Here is a 22,315-nt window from a genome sequence, read left to right as displayed (position 1 = left end):
TGGGGGAATCAGGGAGCAGGTGGCAACAAGGTGACAGGGGTAGGCTTGGAGCAGGGTGAATGAAGAGCGTGCTGGCACAAGGAGCCAAGGGTTGTGTTGTGGCCGTTGCTGGATGCTGGAAGTTCTAGCTGGAGCGTGCACTGTGACATCACCGCCAGGAGTTCAGGCCCAGGCTGAAGTGGACAACGGAGACCGTAGAATGAATGACGGAATCCCTGGGTGCTTGGGCTTGGAAGGGACCCTAAAGACCATCTTGTTCCAAGCGGAGCAATCTTTGCCCAGAATAGGTTGCTCAGAGCCCCGCTCCCAGCTGGCCTTGGATGTTGCCAAGGATGGAGCATTCCCAGCCTCTGTGCACAGCCTGGGCCAGTGGCCCAGCAGCCGGAGTGGAAAAGAGCAGCTTCATTAGATCCAACTTCAAGCTCACTCCTGCAGTTGAAAGGCTTCTCCTCTCTGTGCCCATCTTTCCTAGAGCTGCAGGGAGGCCTCGCCAGCCCCCTTCTCTTTCCAGGCTGAGCATCCCCAGCCCCACACGGACAGCAGTCTGATGCGTGGCAGTCAAGGCTAAAGGGTAGCAAATGGCTACATCAGGAAGTGAGAGATGGAAGCTTTTGGAGATGGAAGCTTTACCTCTAAATGTAGAAAAGAAAGCAAAGTGGAGGGGGAAATGGTGGGACTCTGGCTCTGTTCTAACTGGCGAAGATTTTCTTTTCTTCTTTTCTGTCGTGCTAACCCAAGTTTTGTTGTTTGAAAGGAGGTTTAGCAAAATATCCATCGTCTTCTCCACTGCTGAAACACTGAACAACATCTGGGCAGGCTGAGGATGCAGAGCAAAACCTGCAAATATCTACTGCTGATCGTGATCCTGGGGAATGCAGCTAAAGCCAGCCAAAAGCAATTTCTGGAAAGTCAAGCCTGGCTTACGTTTTCTGGAGTTTGGTTGTGCCAACTTCACCAGTCATTTCTAAAAAAGGAAAAGAAACTCCAAGCAAAAGAGAGAAAAACACAAAGAAACCAACCCAAAGAAACCAATCAAACAAACAGATAAAACACCCCCAATCAAACCAAAGGCAATGAGAAGTTAGGACTAGTTGTAAGGATATCACAGCAGGCGAATGGCTGCTTCCTACTTGGATCACCATCCAAAGCCACCTAGAACAACTTCTCCAAAACATATCCAACAGGAGAAATGGAAAAAGTGATCCATGGCAGCTCTGCATTGTGGTGAAGGATGAGCATGCAGTGGTACAGATTGCCCACCCTCCAGGCTGCTGTTTGCTCTGCTGAAAGACTCTTGCAGGACTGTGGCCCCTCTCCATGCAATGGAAATCATTGCCACAGCTCTCACTTGAGGCACTGGCATTTCCAGAGCCAGATTCAGGCACAATTCTACTGCCTGCTGCGCATCTGGGAAAGCTGCTGAGCATCTTCAGGCCTAGAAGCACAAAAGAGCTCAGGCTCTCCCCGAACTGGGTTTTCAGGGCAGCTTTCCATATCTCTGCAAGATTTCTTCATCCCTCAACACGTCTGACTTTATTATGTCCAACGATGCATTTGGGTTTCTTCCGTCCTCTTGTGTGCCCGTGAGTAACCTTCCACGTGGATGAAGGAGATTGTGTACAGGACAATTGATTGCGGCATTGCCATTTGGCTTCACTGTCACTCAGTTGAACACGGTCCTTATCTAAGAAGGACTTCCAAGAAATGGGTAGGAGTTTTGGCTGTGAGAGGAGCAGAAAGCACATTTTCTACAGCAAATTGCTAGCTGATGCACTTTCCTCCTTGCCAAAATAGTGATTGCCATTCATCTTCCTGGGAAGAATGTAAAGACCCATTCAGAGATGCCAGGTTCAGCTGGCCTGTGGCTTTGTGTACCTCATTTCACATGTCCAATTTCAAGGGCCACTAAAAGAGGCTCATGTTTGCCTTGCTACCCACAAGTGCTGTAGGTATTTCCAGGAGAAGAGGGAAAACATCGCTGTCCTGTGGTGTGGTAGAAATGCCACCACAACTGTGATTGTGTGAGCAAAGCCAGCCAGTGCTTTTTGGGGCAGCAGCAGCAGCTGAGAGTGTGGCAGAGCGGTTGTGATACTCTTTTTAGAGTCCTGCAAACATTGTTCCCGAAACAACCCACAGCTTTGCAAATGTGCCCGAAGAAAATGCAAAGAGAACTGGGGTGTGAAAATCAAAGACTGTTTATCTGTAGAAGAAAAGGAACAAGAATGAACTACACCACATATTTACACTGTAAGAATATTGGTAACAACAACAACAACAACAACAACAAACTATAGAACCTATTTACCTGAGAACAGCTCTAACAAAACTCTATGAAACGTATTTACAGACAACTTAAACAAACTCTAAAACCTCTATCCTGAACACAACAACTGTAAAACGTATGTACAGCAGGGTGGCATCTGTGTCTGTGATGTCCCTAAGTCCTGGAAGAAAAACAAGTAGCACGGTCAGTGCAGTCAGGCACGGAAGGGTGTTCCATGTGCTGCCGGTCTGGGACACTGGCCCAGTGGGACTCTGCTGCCAGAAGGGAGCCTGGCTGGGGGCTGTGGCCCAGGCACTGGAACAGGGCTTGTGTGGCCCACAGCAAGCCCAGGCCAGGCCAGGGATGGCCAGCAGAATCCAGTGCATGGGCTAGCGTGTCCCTGAGCAGGGAGTGCCCAGCCCGGCCCCAGGCTGGCAGCAGGGGACCCACTCTGCCTGTGGGGAGCACCTGCCTGTTCTGCTGCTGGCATCGGTCTTCATCCCAAGACCATGTTTTCCTCCTTGTCTTTTAGATCAATATCCATCTCTTCAATAGAATCTTTCGTTTCCACCTCCATCTCTTCCTCTGTCTCGTACATATCCGCCTCCTTCTCTTCCTCTCCAGTATCCTCTCCGTCCACTTCCATGGCTTCTTCTCTATCAGTCTGTGTATCGACGTCCGTCTCCTCCTCTCCGTCTGTGCCAGCCTGCAGAGGTAGCAAAATTTCAGCGTGGGGTCCCTTTCCCACCCTGTCCCACAGAGCTCCAGCCCAGCCAGGCAGCTGCGGGGTGTCCGCCTCCGTGGAATAGTACCATACCTCTTTTGGAACAAATGCAGACATCCTGCAGGGATGGAGAGCAAAATCCAAGCGATGGGGAGCTTTGGGGACTGCTGGGGGAATCAGGGAGCAGGTGGCAACAAGGTGACAGGGGTAGGCTTGGAGCAGGGTGAATGAAGAGCGTGCTGGCACAAGGAGCCAAGGGTTGTGTTGTGGCCGTTGCTGGATGCTGGAAGTTCTAGCTGGAGCGTGCACTGTGACATCACCGCCAGGAGTTCAGGCCCAGGCTGAAGTGGACAACGGAGACCGTAGAATGAATGACGGAATCCCTGGGTGCTTGGGCTTGGAAGGGACCCTAAAGACCATCTTGTTCCAAGCGGAGCAATCTTTGCCCAGAATAGGTTGCTCAGAGCCCCGCTCCCAGCTGGCCTTGGATGTTGCCAAGGATGGAGCATTCCCAGCCTCTGTGCACAGCCTGGGCCAGTGGCCCAGCAGCCGGAGTGGAAAAGAGCAGCTTCATTAGATCCAACTTCAAGCTCACTCCTGCAGTTGAAAGGCTTCTCCTCTCTGTGCCCATCTTTCCTAGAGCTGCAGGGAGGCCTCGCCAGCCCCCTTCTCTTTCCAGGCTGAGCATCCCCAGCCCCACACGGACAGCAGTCTGATGCGTGGCAGTCAAGGCTAAAGGGTAGCAAATGGCTACATCAGGAAGTGAGAGATGGAAGCTTTTGGAGATGGAAGCTTTACCTCTAAATGTAGAAAAGAAAGCAAAGTGGAGGGGGAAATGGTGGGACTCTGGCTCTGTTCTAACTGGCGAAGATTTTCTTTTCTTCTTTTCTGTCGTGCTAACCCAAGTTTTGTTGTTTGAAAGGAGGTTTAGCAAAATATCCATCGTCTTCTCCACTGCTGAAACACTGAACAACATCTGGGCAGGCTGAGGATGCAGAGCAAAACCTGCAAATATCTACTGCTGATCGTGATCCTGGGGAATGCAGCTAAAGCCAGCCAAAAGCAATTTCTGGAAAGTCAAGCCTGGCTTACGTTTTCTGGAGTTTGGTTGTGCCAACTTCACCAGTCATTTCTAAAAAAGGAAAAGAAACTCCAAGCAAAAGAGAGAAAAACACAAAGAAAGCAACCCAAAGAAACCAATCAAACAAACAGATAAAACACCCCCAATCAAACCAAAGGCAATGAGAAGTTAGGACTAGTTGTAAGGATATCACAGCAGGCGAATGGCTGCTTCCTACTTGGATCACCATCCAAAGCCACCTAGAACAACTTCTCCAAAACATATCCAACAGGAGAAATGGAAAAAGTGATCCATGGCAGCTCTGCATTGTGGTGAAGGATGAGCATGCAGTGGTCCAGATGCAGCATTGCCCACCCTCCAGGCTGCTGTTTGCTCTGCTGAAAGACTCTTGCAGGACTGTGGCCCCTCTCCATGCAATGGAAATCATTGCCACAGCTCTCAGTTGAGGCACTGGCATTTCCAGAGCCAGATTCAGGCACAATCCTACTGCCTGCTGCGCATCTGGGAAAGCTGCTGAGCATCTTCAGGCCTAGAAGCACAAAAGAGCTCAGGCTCTCCCCGAACTGGGTTTTCAGGGCAGCTTTCCATATCTCTGCAAGATTTCTTCATCCCTCAACACGTCTGATTTTATTATGTCCAACGATGCATTTGGGTTTCTTCCGTCCTCTTGTGTGCCCGTGAGTAACCTTCCACGTGGATGAAGGAGATTGTGTACAGGACAATTGATTGCGGCATTGCCATTTGGCTTCACTGTCACTCAGTTGAACACGGTCCTTATCTAAGAAGGACTTCCAAGAAATGGGTAGGAGTTTTGGCTGTGAGAGGAGCAGAAAGCACATTTTCTACAGCAAATTGCTAGCTGATGCACTTTCCTCCCTGCCAAAATAGTGATTGCCATTCATCTTCCTGGGAAGAATGTAAAGACCCATTCAGAGATGCCAGGTTCAGCTGGCCTGTGGCTTTGTGTACCTCATTTCACATGTCCAATTTCAAGGGCCACTAAAAGAGGCTCATGTTTGCCTTGCTACCCACAAGTGCTGTAGGTATTTCCAGGAGAAGAGGGAAAACATCGCTGTCCTGTGGTGTGGTAGAAATGCCACCACAACTGTGATTGTGTGAGCAAAGCCAGCCAGTGCTTTTTGGGGCAGCAGCAGCAGCTGAGAGTGTGGCAGAGCGGTTGTGATACTCTTTTTAGAGTCCTGCAAACATTGTTCCCGAAACAACCCACAGCTTTGCAAATGTGCCCGAAGAAAATGCAAAGAGAACTGGGGTGTGAAAATCAAAGACTGTTTATCTGTAGAAGAAAAGGAACAAGAATGAACTACACCACATATTTACACTGTAAGAATATTGGTAACAACAACAACAACAACAACAACAACAAACTATAGAACCTATTTACCTGAGAACAGCTCTAACAAAACTCTATGAAACGTATTTACAGACAACTTAAACAAACTCTAAAACCTCTATCCTGAACACAACAACTGTAAAACGTATGTACAGCAGGGTGGCATCTGTGTCTGTGATGTCCCTAAGTCCTGGAAGAAAAACAAGTAGCAAGGTCAGTGCAGTCAGGCACGGAAGGGTGTTCCATGTGCTGCCGGGCTGGGACACTGGCCCAGTGGGACTCTGCTGCCAGAAGGGAGCCTGGCTGGGGGCTGTGGCCCAGGCACTGGAACAGGGCTTGTGTGGCCCACAGCAAGGCCAGGCCAGGCCAGGGATGGCCAGCAGAATCCAGTGCATGGGCTAGCGTGTCCCTGAGCAGGGAGTGCCCAGCCCGGCCCCAGGCTGGCAGCAGGGGACCCACTCTGCCTGTGGGGAGCACCTGCCTGTTCTGCTGCTGGCATCGGTCGTCATCCCAAGACCATGTCTTCCTCCTTGTCTTTTAGATCAATATCCATCTCTTCAATAGAATCTTTCGTTTCCACCTCCATCTCTTCCTCTGTCTCGTACATATCCGCATCCTTCTCTTCCTCTCCAGTATCCTCTCCGTCCACTTCCATGGCTTCTTCTCTATCAGTCTGTGTATCGACGTCCGTCTCCTCCTCTCCGTCTGTGCCAGCCTGCAGAGGTAGCAAAATTTCAGCGTGGGGTCCCTTTCCCACCCTGTCCCACAGAGCTCCAGCCCAGCCAGGCAGCTGCGGGGTGTCCGCCTCCGTGGAATAGTACCATACCTCTTTTGGAACAAATGCAGACATCCTGCAGGGATGGAGAGCAAAATCCAAGCGATGGGGAGCTTTGGGGACTGCTGGGGGAATCAGGGAGCAGGTGGCAACAAGGTGACAGGGGTAGGCTTGGAGCAGGGTGAATGAAGAGCGTGCTGGCACAAGGAGCCAAGGGTTGTGTTGTGGCCGTTGCTGGATGCTGGAAGTTCTAGCTGGAGCGTGCACTGTGACATCACCGCCAGGAGTTCAGGCCCAGGCTGAAGTGGACAACAGAGACCGTAGAATGAATAATGGAATCCCTGGGTGCTTGGGCTTGGAAGGGACCCTAAAGACCATCTTGTTCCAAGCGGAGCAATCTTTGCCCAGAATAGGTTGCTCAGAGCCCCGCTCCCAGCTGGCCTTGGATGTTGCCAAGGATGGAGCATCCCCAGCCTCTGTGCACAGCCTGGGCCAGTGGCCCAGCAGCCGGAGTGGAAAAGAGCAGCTTCATTAGATCCAACTTCAAGCTCACTCCTGCAGTTGAAAGGCTTCTCCTGTCTGTGCCCATCTTTCCTAGAGCTGCAGGGAGGCCTCGCCAGCCCCCTTCTCTTTCCAGGCTGAGCATCCCCAGCCCCACACGGACAGCAGTCTGATGCGTGGCAGTCAAGGCTAAAGGGTAGCAAATGGCTACATCAGGAAGTGAGAGATGGAAGCTTTTGGAGATGGAAGCTTTACCTCTAAATGTAGAAAAGAAAGAAAAGTGGAGGGGGAAATGGTGGGACTCTGGCTCTGTTCTAACTGGCGAAGATTTTCTTTTCTTCTTTTCTGTCGTGCTTACCCAAGTTTTGTTGTTTGAAAGGAGGTTTAGCAAAATATCCATCATCTTCTCCACTGCTGAAACACTGAACAACATCTGGGCAGGCTGAGGATGCAGAGCAAAACCTGCAAATATCTACTGCTGATCGTGATCCTGGGGAATGCAGCTAAAGCCAGCCAAAAGCAATTTCTGGAAAGTCAAGCCTGGCTTACGTTTTCTGGAGTTTGGTTGTGCCAACTTCACCAGTCATTTCTAAAAAAGGAAAAGAAACTCCAAGCAAAAGAGAGAAAAACACAAAGAAACCAACCCAAAGAAACCAATCAAACAAACAGATAAAACACCCCCAATCAAACCAAAGGCAATGAGAAGTTAGGACTAGTTGTAAGGATATCACAGCAGGCGAATGGCTGCTTCCTACTTGGATCACCATCCAAAGCCACCTAGAACAACTTCTCCAAAACATATCCAACAGGAGAAATGGAAAAAGTGATCCATGGCAGCTCTGCATTGTGGTGAAGGATGAGCATGCAGTGGTCCAGATGCAGCATTGCCCACCCTCCAGGCTGCTGTTTGCTCTGCTGAAAGACTCTTGCAGGACTGTGGCCCCTCTCCATGCAATGGAAATCATTGCCACAGCTCTCAGTTGAGGCACTGGCATTTCCAGAGCCAGATTCAGGCACAATCCTACTGCCTGCTGCGCATCTGGGAAAGCTGCTGAGCATCTTCAGGCCTAGAAGCACAAAAGAGCTCAGGCTCTCCCCGAACTGGGTTTTCAGGGCAGCTTTCCATATCTCTGCAAGATTTCTTCATCCCTCAACACGTCTGATTTTATTATGTCCAACGATGCATTTGGGTTTCTTCCGTCCTCTTGTGTGCCCGTGAGTAACCTTCCACGTGGATGAAGGAGATTGTGTACAGGACAATTGATTGCGGCATTGCCATTTGGCTTCACTGTCACTCAGTTGAACACGGTCCTTATCTAAGAAGGACTTCCAAGAAATGGGTAGGAGTTTTGGCTGTGAGAGGAGCAGAAAGCACATTTTCTACAGCAAATTGCTAGCTGATGCACTTTCCTCCCTGCCAAAATAGTGATTGCCATTCATCTTCCTGGGAAGAATGTAAAGACCCATTCAGAGATGCCAGGTTCAGCTGGCCTGTGGCTTTGTGTACCTCATTTCACATGTCCAATTTCAAGGGCCACTAAAAGAGGCTCATGTTTGCCTTGCTACCCACAAGTGCTGTAGGTATTTCCAGGAGAAGAGGGAAAACATCGCTGTCCTGTGGTGTGGTAGAAATGCCACCACAACTGTGATTGTGTGAGCAAAGCCAGCCAGTGCTTTTTGGGGCAGCAGCAGCAGCTGAGAGTGTGGCAGAGCGGTTGTGATACTCTTTTTAGAGTCCTGCAAACATTGTTCCCGAAACAACCCACAGCTTTGCAAATGTGCCCGAAGAAAATGCAAAGAGAACTGGGGTGTGAAAATCAAAGACTGTTTATCTGTAGAAGAAAAGGAACAAGAATGAACTACACCACATATTTACACTGTAAGAATATTGGTAACAACAACAACAACAACAACAACAACAAACTATAGAACCTATTTACCTGAGAACAGCTCTAACAAAACTCTATGAAACGTATTTACAGACAACTTAAACAAACTCTAAAACCTCTATCCTGAACACAACAACTGTAAAACGTATGTACAGCAGGGTGGCATCTGTGTCTGTGATGTCCCTAAGTCCTGGAAGAAAAACAAGTAGCAAGGTCAGTGCAGTCAGGCACGGAAGGGTGTTCCATGTGCTGCCGGGCTGGGACACTGGCCCAGTGGGACTCTGCTGCCAGAAGGGAGCCTGGCTGGGGGCTGTGGCCCAGGCACTGGAACAGGGCTTGTGTGGCCCACAGCAAGGCCAGGCCAGGCCAGGGATGGCCAGCAGAATCCAGTGCATGGGCTAGCGTGTCCCTGAGCAGGGAGTGCCCAGCCCGGCCCCAGGCTGGCAGCAGGGGACCCACTCTGCCTGTGGGGAGCACCTGCCTGTTCTGCTGCTGGCATCGGTCGTCATCCCAAGACCATGTCTTCCTCCTTGTCTTTTAGATCAATATCCATCTCTTCAATAGAATCTTTCGTTTCCACCTCCATCTCTTCCTCTGTCTCGTACATATCCGCATCCTTCTCTTCCTCTCCAGTATCCTCTCCGTCCACTTCCATGGCTTCTTCTCTATCAGTCTGTGTATCGACGTCCGTCTCCTCCTCTCCGTCTGTGCCAGCCTGCAGAGGTAGCAAAATTTCAGCGTGGGGTCCCTTTCCCACCCTGTCCCACAGAGCTCCAGCCCAGCCAGGCAGCTGCGGGGTGTCCGCCTCCGTGGAATAGTACCATACCTCTTTTGGAACAAATGCAGACATCCTGCAGGGATGGAGAGCAAAATCCAAGCGATGGGGAGCTTTGGGGACTGCTGGGGGAATCAGGGAGCAGGTGGCAACAAGGTGACAGGGGTAGGCTTGGAGCAGGGTGAATGAAGAGCGTGCTGGCACAAGGAGCCAAGGGTTGTGTTGTGGCCGTTGCTGGATGCTGGAAGTTCTAGCTGGAGCGTGCACTGTGACATCACCGCCAGGAGTTCAGGCCCAGGCTGAAGTGGACAACAGAGACCGTAGAATGAATAATGGAATCCCTGGGTGCTTGGGCTTGGAAGGGACCCTAAAGACCATCTTGTTCCAAGCGGAGCAATCTTTGCCCAGAATAGGTTGCTCAGAGCCCCGCTCCCAGCTGGCCTTGGATGTTGCCAAGGATGGAGCATCCCCAGCCTCTGTGCACAGCCTGGGCCAGTGGCCCAGCAGCCGGAGTGGAAAAGAGCAGCTTCATTAGATCCAACTTCAAGCTCACTCCTGCAGTTGAAAGGCTTCTCCTGTCTGTGCCCATCTTTCCTAGAGCTGCAGGGAGGCCTCGCCAGCCCCCTTCTCTTTCCAGGCTGAGCATCCCCAGCCCCACACGGACAGCAGTCTGATGCGTGGCAGTCAAGGCTAAAGGGTAGCAAATGGCTACATCAGGAAGTGAGAGATGGAAGCTTTTGGAGATGGAAGCTTTACCTCTAAATGTAGAAAAGAAAGAAAAGTGGAGGGGGAAATGGTGGGACTCTGGCTCTGTTCTAACTGGCGAAGATTTTCTTTTCTTCTTTTCTGTCGTGCTTACCCAAGTTTTGTTGTTTGAAAGGAGGTTTAGCAAAATATCCATCATCTTCTCCACTGCTGAAACACTGAACAACATCTGGGCAGGCTGAGGATGCAGAGCAAAACCTGCAAATATCTACTGCTGATCGTGATCCTGGGGAATGCAGCTAAAGCCAGCCAAAAGCAATTTCTGGAAAGTCAAGCCTGGCTTACGTTTTCTGGAGTTTGGTTGTGCCAACTTCACCAGTCATTTCTAAAAAAGGAAAAGAAACTCCAAGCAAAAGAGAGAAAAACACAAAGAAACCAACCCAAAGAAACCAATCAAACAAACAGATAAAACACCCCCAATCAAACCAAAGGCAATGAGAAGTTAGGACTAGTTGTAAGGATATCACAGCAGGCGAATGGCTGCTTCCTACTTGGATCACCATCCAAAGCCACCTAGAACAACTTCTCCAAAACATATCCAACAGGAGAAATGGAAAAAGTGATCCATGGCAGCTCTGCATTGTGGTGAAGGATGAGCATGCAGTGGTCCAGATGCAGCATTGCCCACCCTCCAGGCTGCTGTTTGCTCTGCTGAAAGACTCTTGCAGGACTGTGGCCCCTCTCCATTCAATGGAAATCATTGCCACAGCTCTCAGTTGAGGCACTGGCATTTCCAGAGCCAGATTCAGGCACAATCCTACTGCCTGCTGAGCATCTGGGAAAGCTGCTGAGCATCTTCAGGCCTAGAAGCACAAAAGAGCTCAGGCTCTCCCCGAACTGGGTTTTCAGGGCAGCTTTCCATATCTCTGCAAGATTTCTTCATCCCTCAACACGTCTGACTTTATTATGTCCAACGATGCATTTGGGTTTCTTCCGTCCTCTTGTGTGCCCGTGAGTAACCTTCCACGTGGATGAAGGAGATTGTGTACAGGACAATTGATTGCGGCATTGCCATTTGGCTTCACTGTCACTCAGTTGAACACGGTCCTTATCTAAGAAGGACTTCCAAGAAATGGGTAGGAGTTTTGGCTGTGAGAGGAGCAGAAAGCACATTTTCTACAGCAAATTGCTAGCTGATGCACTTTCCTCCTTGCCAAAATAGTGATTGCCATTCATCTTCCTGGGAAGAATGTAAAGACCCATTCAGAGATGCCAGGTTCAGCTGGCCTGTGGCTTTGTGTACCTCATTTCACATGTCCAATTTCAAGGGCCACTAAAAGAGGCTCATGTTTGCCTTGCTACCCACAAGTGCTGTAGGTATTTCCAGGAGAAGAGGGAAAACATCGCTGTCCTGTGGTGTGGTAGAAATGCCACCACAACTGTGATTGTGTGAGCAAAGCCAGCCAGTGCTTTTTGGGGCAGCAGCAGCAGCTGAGAGTGTGGCAGAGCGGTTGTGATACTCTTTTTAGAGTCCTGCAAACATTGTTCCCGAAACAACCCACAGCTTTGCAAATGTGCCCGAAGAAAATGCAAAGAGAACTGGGGTGTGAAAATCAAAGACTGTTTATCTGTAGAAGAAAAGGAACAAGAATGAACTACACCACATATTTACACTGTAAGAATATTGGTAACAACAACAACAACAACAACAACAAACTATAGAACCTATTTACCTGAGAACAGCTCTAACAAAACTCTATGAAACGTATTTACAGACAACTTAAACAAACTCTAAAACCTCTATCCTGAACACAACAACTGTAAAACGTATGTACAGCAGGGTGGCATCTGTGTCTGTGATGTCCCTAAGTCCTGGAAGAAAAACAAGTAGCACGGTCAGTGCAGTCAGGCACGGAAGGGTGTTCCATGTGCTGCCGGTCTGGGACACTGGCCCAGTGGGACTCTGCTGCCAGAAGGGAGCCTGGCTGGGGGCTGTGGCCCAGGCACTGGAACAGGGCTTGTGTGGCCCACAGCAAGCCCAGGCCAGGCCAGGGATGGCCAGCAGAATCCAGTGCATGGGCTAGCGTGTCCCTGAGCAGGGAGTGCCCAGCCCGGCCCCAGGCTGGCAGCAGGGGACCCACTCTGCCTGTGGGGAGCACCTGCCTGTTCTGCTGCTGGCATCGGTCTTCATCCCAAGACCATGTTTTCCTCCTTGTCTTTTAGATCAATATCCATCTCTTCAATAGAATCTTTCGTTTCCACCTCCATCTCTTCCTCTGTCTCGTACATATCCGCCTCCTTCTCTTCCTCTCCAGTATCCTCTCCGTCCACTTCCATGGCTTCTTCTCTATCAGTCTGTGTATCGACGTCCGTCTCCTCCTCTCCGTCTGTGCCAGCCTGCAGAGGTAGCAAAATTTCAGCGTGGGGTCCCTTTCCCACCCTGTCCCACAGAGCTCCAGCCCAGCCAGGCAGCTGCGGGGTGTCCGCCTCCGTGGAATAGTACCATACCTCTTTTGGAACAAATGCAGACATCCTGCAGGGATGGAGAGCAAAATCCAAGCGATGGGGAGCTTTGGGGACTGCTGGGGGAATCAGGGAGCAGGTGGCAACAAGGTGACAGGGGTAGGCTTGGAGCAGGGTGAATGAAGAGCGTGCTGGCACAAGGAGCCAAGGGTTGTGTTGTGGCCGTTGCTGGATGCTGGAAGTTCTAGCTGGAGCGTGCACTGTGACATCACCGCCAGGAGTTCAGGCCCAGGCTGAAGTGGACAACGGAGACCGTAGAATGAATGACGGAATCCCTGGGTGCTTGGGCTTGGAAGGGACCCTAAAGACCATCTTGTTCCAAGCGGAGCAATCTTTGCCCAGAATAGGTTGCTCAGAGCCCCGCTCCCAGCTGGCCTTGGATGTTGCCAAGGATGGAGCATCCCCAGCCTCTGTGCACAGCCTGGGCCAGTGGCCCAGCAGCCGGAGTGGAAAAGAGCAGCTTCATTAGATCCAACTTCAAGCTCACTCCTGCAGTTGAAAGGCTTCTCCTCTCTGTGCCCATCTTTCCTAGAGCTGCAGGGAGGCCTCGCCAGCCCCCTTCTCTTTCCAGGCTGAGCATCCCCAGCCCCACACGGACAGCAGTCTGATGCGTGGCAGTCAAGGCTAAAGGGTAGCAAATGGCTACATCAGGAAGTGAGAGATGGAAGCTTTTGGAGATGGAAGCTTTACCTCTAAATGTAGAAAAGAAAGAAAAGTGGAGGGGGAAATGGTGGGACTCTGGCTCTGTTCTAACTGGCGAAGATTTTCTTTTCTTCTTTTCTGTCGTGCTAACCCAAGTTTTGTTGTTTGAAAGGAGGTTTAGCAAAATATCCATCGTCTTCTCCACTGCTGAAACACTGAACAACATCTGGGCAGGCTGAGGATGCACAGCAAAACCTGCAAATATCTACTGCTGATCGTGATCCTGGGGAATGCAGCTAAAGCCAGCCAAAAGCAATTTCTGGAAAGTCAAGCCTGGCTTACGTTTTCTGGAGTTTGGTTGTGCCAACTTCACCAGTCATTTCTAAAAAAGGAAAAGAAACTCCAAGCAAAAGAGAGAAAAACACAAAGAAACCAACCCAAAGAAACCAATCAAACAAACAGATAAAACACCCCCAATCAAACCAAAGGCAATGAGAAGTTAGGACTAGTTGTAAGGATATCACAGCAGGCGAATGGCTGCTTCCTACTTGGATCACCATCCAAAGCCACCTAGAACAACTTCTCCAAAACATATCCAACAGGAGAAATGGAAAAAGTGATCCATGGCAGCTCTGCATTGTGGTGAAGGATGAGCATGCAGTGGTCCAGATGCAGCATTGCCCACCCTCCAGGCTGCTGTTTGCTCTGCTGAAAGACTCTTGCAGGACTGTGGCCCCTCTCCATGCAATGGAAATCATTGCCACAGCTCTCACTTGAGGCACTGGCATTTCCAGAGCCAGATTCAGGCACAATCCTACTGCCTGCTGCGCATCTGGGAAAGCTGCTGAGCATCTTCAGGCCTAGAAGCACAAAAGAGCTCAGGCTCTCCCCGAACTGGGTTTTCAGGGCAGCTTTCCATATCTCTGCAAGATTTCTTCATCCCTCAACACGTCTGACTTTATTATGTCCAACGATGCATTTGGGTTTCTTCCGTCCTCTTGTGTGCCCGTGAGTAACCTTCCACGTGGATGAAGGAGATTGTGTACAGGACAATTGATTGCGGCATTGCCATTTGGCTTCACTGTCACTCAGTTGAACACGGTCCTTATCTAAGAAGGACTTCCAAGAAATGGGTAGGAGTTTTGGCTGTGAGAGGAGCAGAAAGCACATTTTCTACAGCAAATTGCTAGCTGATGCACTTTCCTCCTTGCCAAAATAGTGATTGCCATTCATCTTCCTGGGAAGAATGTAAAGACCCATTCAGAGATGCCAGGTTCAGCTGGCCTGTGGCTTTGTGTACCTCATTTCACATGTCCAATTTCAAGGGCCACTAAAAGAGGCTCATGTTTGCCTTGCTACCCACAAGTGCTGTAGGTATTTCCAGGAGAAGAGGGAAAACATCGCTGTCCTGTGGTGTGGTAGAAATGCCACCACAACTGTGATTGTGTGAGCAAAGCCAGCCAGTGCTTTTTGGGGCAGCAGCAGCAGCTGAGAGTGTGGCAGAGCGGTTGTGATACTCTTTTTAGAGTCCTGCAAACATTGTTCCCGAAACAACCCACAGCTTTGCAAATGTGCCCGAAGAAAATGCAAAGAGAACTGGGGTGTGAAAATCAAAGACTGTTTATCTGTAGAAGAAAAGGAACAAGAATGAACTACACCACATATTTACACTGTAAGAATATTGGTAACAACAACAACAACAACAACAACAAACTATAGAACCTATTTACCTGAGAAGAGATCTAACAAAACTCTATGAAACGTATTTACAGACAACTTAAACAAACTCTAAAACCTCTATCCTGAACACAACAACTGTAAAACGTATGTACAGCAGGGTGGCATCTGTGTCTGTGATGTCCCTAAGTCCTGGAAGAAAAACAAGTAGCACGGTCAGTGCAGTCAGGCACGGAAGGGTGTTCCATGTGCTGCCGGTCTGGGACACTGGCCCAGTGGGACTCTGCTGCCAGAAGGGAGCCTGGCTGGGGGCTGTGGCCCAGGCACTGGAACAGGGCTTGTGTGGCCCACAGCAAGCCCAGGCCAGGCCAGGGATGGCCAGCAGAATCCAGTGCATGGGCTAGCGTGTCCCTGAGCAGGGAGTGCCCAGCCCGGCCCCAGGCTGGCAGCAGGGGACCCACTCTGCCTGTGGGGAGCACCTGCCTGTTCTGCTGCTGGCATCGGTCTTCATCCCAAGACCATGTTTTCCTCCTTGTCTTTTAGATCAATATCCATCTCTTCAATAGAATCTTTCGTTTCCACCTCCATCTCTTCCTCTGTCTCGTACATATCCGCATCCTTCTCTTCCTCTCCAGTATCCTCTCCGTCCACTTCCATGGCTTCTTCTCTATCAGTCTGTGTATCGACGTCCGTCTCCTCCTCTCCGTCTGTGCCAGCCTGCAGAGGTAGCAAAATTTCAGCGTGGGGTCCCTTTCCCACCCTGTCCCACAGAGCTCCAGCCCAGCCAGGCAGCTGCGGGGTGTCCGCCTCCGTGGAATAGTACCATACCTCTTTTGGAACAAATGCAGACATCCTGCAGGGATGGAGAGCAAAATCCAAGCGATGGGGAGCTTTGGGGACTGCTGGGGGAATCAGGGAGCAGGTGGCAACAAGGTGACAGGGGTAGGCTTGGAGCAGGGTGAATGAAGAGCGTGCTGGCACAAGGAGCCAAGGGTTGTGTTGTGGCCGTTGCTGGATGCTGGAAGTTCTAGCTGGAGCGTGCACTGTGACATCACCGCCAGGAGTTCAGGCCCAGGCTGAAGTGGACAACAGAGACCGTAGAATGAATAATGGAATCCCTGGGTGCTTGGGCTTGGAAGGGACCCTAAAGACCATCTTGTTCCAAGCGGAGCAATCTTTGCCCAGAATAGGTTGCTCAGAGCCCCGCTCCCAGCTGGCCTTGGATGTTGCCAAGGATGGAGCATCCCCAGCCTCTGTGCACAGCCTGGGCCAGTGGCCCAGCAGCCGGAGTGGAAAAGAGCAGCTTCATTAGATCCAACTTCAAGCTCACTCCTGCAGTTGAAAGGCTTCTCCTCTCTGTGCCCATCTTTCCTAGAGCTGCAGGGAGGCCTCGCCAGCCCCCTTCTCTTTCCAGGCTGAGCATCCCCAGCCCCACACGGACAGCAGTCTGATGCGTGGCAGTCAAGGCTAAATGGTAGCAAATGGCTACATCAGGAAGTGAGAGATGGAAGCTTTTGGAGATGGAAGCTTTACCTCTAAATGTAGAAAAGAAAGAAAAGTGGAGGGGGAAATGGTGGGACTCTGGCTCTGTTCTAACTGGCGAAGATTTTCTTTTCTTCTTTTCTGTCGTGCTAACCCAAGTTTTGTTGTTTGAAAGGAGGTTTAGCAAAATATCCATCGTCTTCTCCACTGCTGAAACACTGAACAACATCTGGGCAGGCTGAGGATGCAGAGCAAAACCTGCAAATATCTACTGCTGATCGTGATCCTGGGGAATGCAGCTAAAGCCAGCCAAAAGCAATTTCTGGAAAGTCAAGCCTGGCTTACGTTTTCTGGAGTTTGGTTGTGCCAACTTCACCAGTCATTTCTAAAAAAGGAAAAGAAACTCCAAGCAAAAGAGAGAAAAACACAAAGAAACCAACCCAAAGAAACCAATCAAACAAACAGATAAAACACCCCCAATCAAACCAAAGGCAATGAGAAGTTAGGACTAGTTGTAAGGATATCACAGCAGGCGAATGGCTGCTTCCTACTTGGATCACCATCCAAAGCCACCTAGAACAACTTCTCCAAAACATATCCAACAGGAGAAATGGAAAAAGTGATCCATGGCAGCTCTGCATTGTGGTGAAGGATGAGCATGCAGTGGTCCAGATGCAGCATTGCCCACCCTCCAGGCTGCTGTTTGCTCTGCTGAAAGACTCTTGCAGGACTGTGGCCCCTCTCCATGCAATGGAAATCATTGCCACAGCTCTCAGTTGAGGCACTGGCATTTCCAGAGCCAGATTCAGGCACAATCCTACTGCCTGCTGAGCATCTGGGAAAGCTGCTGAGCATCTTCAGGCCTAGAAGCACAAAAGAGCTCAGGCTCTCCCCAAACTGGGTTTTCAGGGCAGCTTTCCATATCTCTGCAAGATTTCTTCAGCCCTCAACACGTCTGACTTTATTATGTCCAATGATGCATTTGGGTTTCTTCCGTCCTCTTGTGTGCCCGTGAGTAACCTTCCACGTGGATGAAGGAGATTGTGTACAGGACAATTGATTGCGGCATTGCCATTTGGCTTCACTGTCACTCAGTTGAACACGGTCCTTATCTAAGAAGGACTTCCAAGAAATGGGTAGGAGTTTTGGCTGTGAGAGGAGCAGAAAGCACATTTTCTACAGCAAATTGCTAGCTGATGCACTTTCCTCCCTGCCAAAATAGTGATTGCCATTCATCTTCCTGGGAAGAATGTAAAGACCCATTCAGAGATGCCAGGTTCAGCTGGCCTGTGGCTTTGTGTACCTCATTTCACATGTCCAATTTCAAGGGCCACTAAAAGAGGCTCATGTTTGCCTTGCTACCCACAAGTGCTGTAGGTATTTCCAGGAGAAGAGGGAAAACATCGCTGTCCTGTGGTGTGGTAGAAATGCCACCACAACTGTGATTGTGTGAGCAAAGCCAGCCAGTGCTTTTTGGGGCAGCAGCAGCAGCTGAGAGTGTGGCAGAGCGGTTGTGATACTCTTTTTAGAGTCCTGCAAACATTGTTCCCGAAACAACCCACAGCTTTGCAAATGTGCCCGAAGAAAATGCAAAGAGAACTGGGGTGTGAAAATCAAAGACTGTTTATCTGTAGAAGAAAAGGAACAAGAATGAACTACACCACATATTTACACTGTAAGAATATTGGTAACAACAACCACAAACACAACAACAAACTATAGAACCTATTTACCTGAGAAGAGATCTAACAAAACTCTATGAAACGTATTTACAGACAACTTAAACAAACTCTAAAACCTCTATCCTGAACACAACAACTGTAAAACGTATGTACAGCAGGGTGGCGTCTGTGTCTGTGATGTCCCTAAGTCCTGGAAGAAAAACAAGTAGCACGGTCAGTGCAGTCAGGCACGGAAGGGTGTTCCATGTGCTGCCGGTCTGGGACACTGGCCCAGTGGGACTCTGCTGCCAGAAGGGAGCCTGGCTGGGGGCTGTGGCCCAGGCACTGGAACAGGGCTTGTGTGGCCCACAGCAAGCCCAGGCCAGGCCAGGGATGGCCAGCAGAATCCAGTGCATGGGCTAGCGTGTCCCTGAGCAGGGAGTGCCCAGCCCGGCCCCAGGCTGGCAGCAGGGGACCCACTCTGCCTGTGGGGAGCACCTGCCTGTTCTGCTGCTGGCATCGGTCTTCATCCCAAGACCATGTCTTCCTCCTTGTCTTTTAGATCAATATCCATCTCTTCAATAGAATCTTTCGTTTCCACCTCCATCTCTTCCTCTGTCTCGTACATATCCGCATCCTTCTCTTCCTCTCCAGTATCCTCTCCGTCCACTTCCATGGCTTCTTCTCTATCAGTCTGTGTATCGACGTCCGTCTCCTCCTCTCCGTCTGTGCCAGCCTGCAGAGGTAGCAAAATTTCAGCGTGGGGTCCCTTTCCCAGCCTGTCCCACAGAGCTCCAGCCCAGCCAGGCAGCTGCGGGGTGTCCGCCTCCGTGGAATAGTACCATACCTCTTTTGGAACAAATGCAGACATCCTGCAGGGATGGAGAGCAAAATCCAAGCGATGGGGAGCTTTGGGGACTGCTGGGGGAATCAGGGAGCAGGTGGCAACAAGGTGACAGGGGTAGGCTTGGAGCAGGGTGAATGAAGAGCGTGCTGGCACAAGGAGCCAAGGGTTGTGTTGTGGCCGTTGCTGGATGCTGGAAGTTCTAGCTGGAGCGTGCACTGTGACATCACCGCCAGGAGTTCAGGCCCAGGCTGAAGTGGACAACAGAGACCGTAGAATGAATAATGGAATCCCTGGGTGCTTGGGCTTGGAAGGGACCCTAAAGACCATCTTGTTCCAAGCGGAGCAATCTTTGCCCAGAATAAGTTGCTCAGAGCCCCGCTCCCAGCTGGCCTTGGATGTTGCCAAGGATGGAGCATCCCCAGCCTCTGTGCACAGCCCGGGCCAGTGGCCCAGCAGCCGGAGTGGAAAAGAGCAGCTTCATTAGATCCAACTTCAAGCTCACTCCTGCAGTTGAAAGGCTTCTCCTCTCTGTGCCCATCTTTCCTAGAGCTGCAGGGAGGCCTCGCCAGCCCCCTTCTCTTTCCAGGCTGAGCATCCCCAGCCCCACACGGACAGCAGTCCGATGCGTGGCAGTCAAGGCTAAAGGGTAGCAAATGGCTACATCAGGAAGTGAGAGATGGAAGCTTTTGGAGATGGAAGCTTTACCTCTAAATGTAGAAAAGAAAGAAAAGTGGAGGGGGAAATGGTGGGACTCTGGCTCTGTTCTAACTGGCGAAGATTTTCTTTTCTTCTTTTCTGTCGTGCTAACCCAAGTTTTGTTGTTTGAAAGGAGGTTTAGCAAAATATCCATCGTCTTCTCCACTGCTGAAACACTGAACAACATCTGGGCAGGCTGAGGATGCAGAGCAAAACCTGCAAATATCTACTGCTGATCGTGATCCTGGGGAATGCAGCTAAAGCCAGCCAAAAGCAATTTCTGGAAAGTCAAGCCTGGCTTACGTTTTCTGGAGTTTGGTTGTGCCAACTTCACCAGTCATTTCTAAAAAAGGAAAAGAAACTCCAAGCAAAAGAGAGAAAAACACAAAGAAACCAACCCAAAGAAACCAATCAAACAAACAGATAAAACACCCCCAATCAAACCAAAGGCAATGAGAAGTTAGGACTAGTTGTAAGGATATCACAGCAGGCGAATGGCTGCTTCCTACTTGGATCACCATCCAAAGCCACCTAGAACAACTTCTCCAAAACATATCCAACAGGAGAAATGGAAAAAGTGATCCATGGCAGCTCTGCATTGTGGTGAAGGATGAGCATGCAGTGGTCCAGATGCAGCATTGCCCACCCTCCAGGCTGCTGTTTGCTCTGCTGAAAGACTCTTGCAGGACTGTGGCCCCTCTCCATGCAATGGAAATCATTGCCACAGCTCTCAGTTGAGGCACTGGCATTTCCAGAGCCAGATTCAGGCACAATCCTACTGCCTGCTGCGCATCTGGGAAAGCTGCTGAGCATCTTCAGGCCTAGAAGCACAAAAGAGCTCAGGCTCTCCCCGAACTGGGTTTTCAGGGCAGCTTTCCATATCTCTGCAAGATTTCTTCAGCCCTCAACACGTCTGACTTTATTATGTCCAATGATGCATTTGGGTTTCTTCCGTCCTCTTGTGTGCCCGTGAGTAACCTTCCACGTGGATGAAGGAGATTGTGTACAGGACAATTGATTGCGGCATTGCCATTTGGCTTCACTGTCACTCAGTTGAACACGGTCCTTATCTAAGAAGGACTTCCAAGAAATGGGTAGGAGTTTTGGCTGTGAGAGGAGCAGAAAGCACATTTTCTACAGCAAATTGCTAGCTGATGCACTTTCCTCCCTGCCAAAATAGTGATTGCCATTCATCTTCCTGGGAAGAATGTAAAGACCCATTCAGAGATGCCAGGTTCAGCTGGCCTGTGGCTTTGTGTACCTCATTTCACATGTCCAATTTCAAGGGCCACTAAAAGAGGCTCATGTTTGCCTTGCTACCCACAAGTGCTGTAGGTATTTCCAGGAGAAGAGGGAAAACATCGCTGTCCTGTGGTGTGGTAGAAATGCCACCACAACTGTGATTGTGTGAGCAAAGCCAGCCAGTGCTTTTTGGGGCAGCAGCAGCAGCTGAGAGTGTGGCAGAGCGGTTGTGATACTCTTTTTAGAGTCCTGCAAACATTGTTCCCGAAACAACCCACAGCTTTGCAAATGTGCCCGAAGAAAATGCAAAGAGAACTGGGGTGTGAAAATCAAAGACTGTTTATCTGTAGAAGAAAAGGAACAAGAATGAACTACACCACATATTTACACTGTAAGAATATTGGTAACAACAACAACAACAACAACAACAAACTATAGAACCTATTTACCTGAGAAGAGATCTAACAAAACTCTATGAAACGTATTTACAGACAACTTAAACAAACTCTAAAACCTCTATCCTGAACACAACAACTGTAAAACGTATGTACAGCAGGGTGGCATCTGTGTCTGTGATGTCCCTAAGTCCTGGAAGAAAAACAAGTAGCACGGTCAGTGCAGTCAGGCACGGAAGGGTGTTCCATGTGCTGCCGGTCTGGGACACTGGCCCAGTGGGACTCTGCTGCCAGAAGGGAGCCTGGCTGGGGGCTGTGGCCCAGGCACTGGAACAGGGCTTGTGTGGCCCACAGCAAGCCCAGGCCAGGCCAGGGATGGCCAGCAGAATCCAGTGCATGGGCTAGCGTGTCCCTGAGCAGGGAGTGCCCAGCCCGGCCCCAGGCTGGCAGCAGGGGACCCACTCTGCCTGTGGGGAGCACCTGCCTGTTCTGCTGCTGGCATCGGTCTTCATCCCAAGACCATGTCTTCCTCCTTGTCTTTTAGATCAATATCCATCTCTTCAATAGAATCTTTCGTTTCCACCTCCATCTCTTCCTCTGTCTCGTACATATCCGCATCCTTCTCTTCCTCTCCAGTATCCTCTCCGTCCACTTCCATGGCTTCTTCTCTATCAGTCTGTGTATCGACGTCCGTCTCCTCCTCTCCGTCTGTGCCAGCCTGCAGAGGTAGCAAAATTTCAGCGTGGGGTCCCTTTCCCAGCCTGTCCCACAGAGCTCCAGCCCAGCCAGGCAGCTGCGGGGTGTCCGCCTCCGTGGAATAGTACCATACCTCTTTTGGAACAAATGCAGACATCCTGCAGGGATGGAGAGCAAAATCCAAGCGATGGGGAGCTTTGGGGACTGCTGGGGGAATCAGGGAGCAGGTGGCAACAAGGTGACAGGGGTAGGCTTGGAGCAGGGTGAATGAAGAGCGTGCTGGCACAAGGAGCCAAGGGTTGTGTTGTGGCCGTTGCTGGATGCTGGAAGTTCTAGCTGGAGCGTGCACTGTGACATCACCGCCAGGAGTTCAGGCCCAGGCTGAAGTGG

Source organism: Cyanistes caeruleus, unplaced genomic scaffold, assembly GCF_971803275.1.
Source record: "Cyanistes caeruleus unplaced genomic scaffold, bCyaCae1.hap1.1 HAP1_SCAFFOLD_124, whole genome shotgun sequence".
In the NCBI taxonomy this organism is placed as follows: Eukaryota; Metazoa; Chordata; class Aves; order Passeriformes; family Paridae; genus Cyanistes; species Cyanistes caeruleus.
This window is presented reverse-complemented; position numbering follows the sequence as displayed.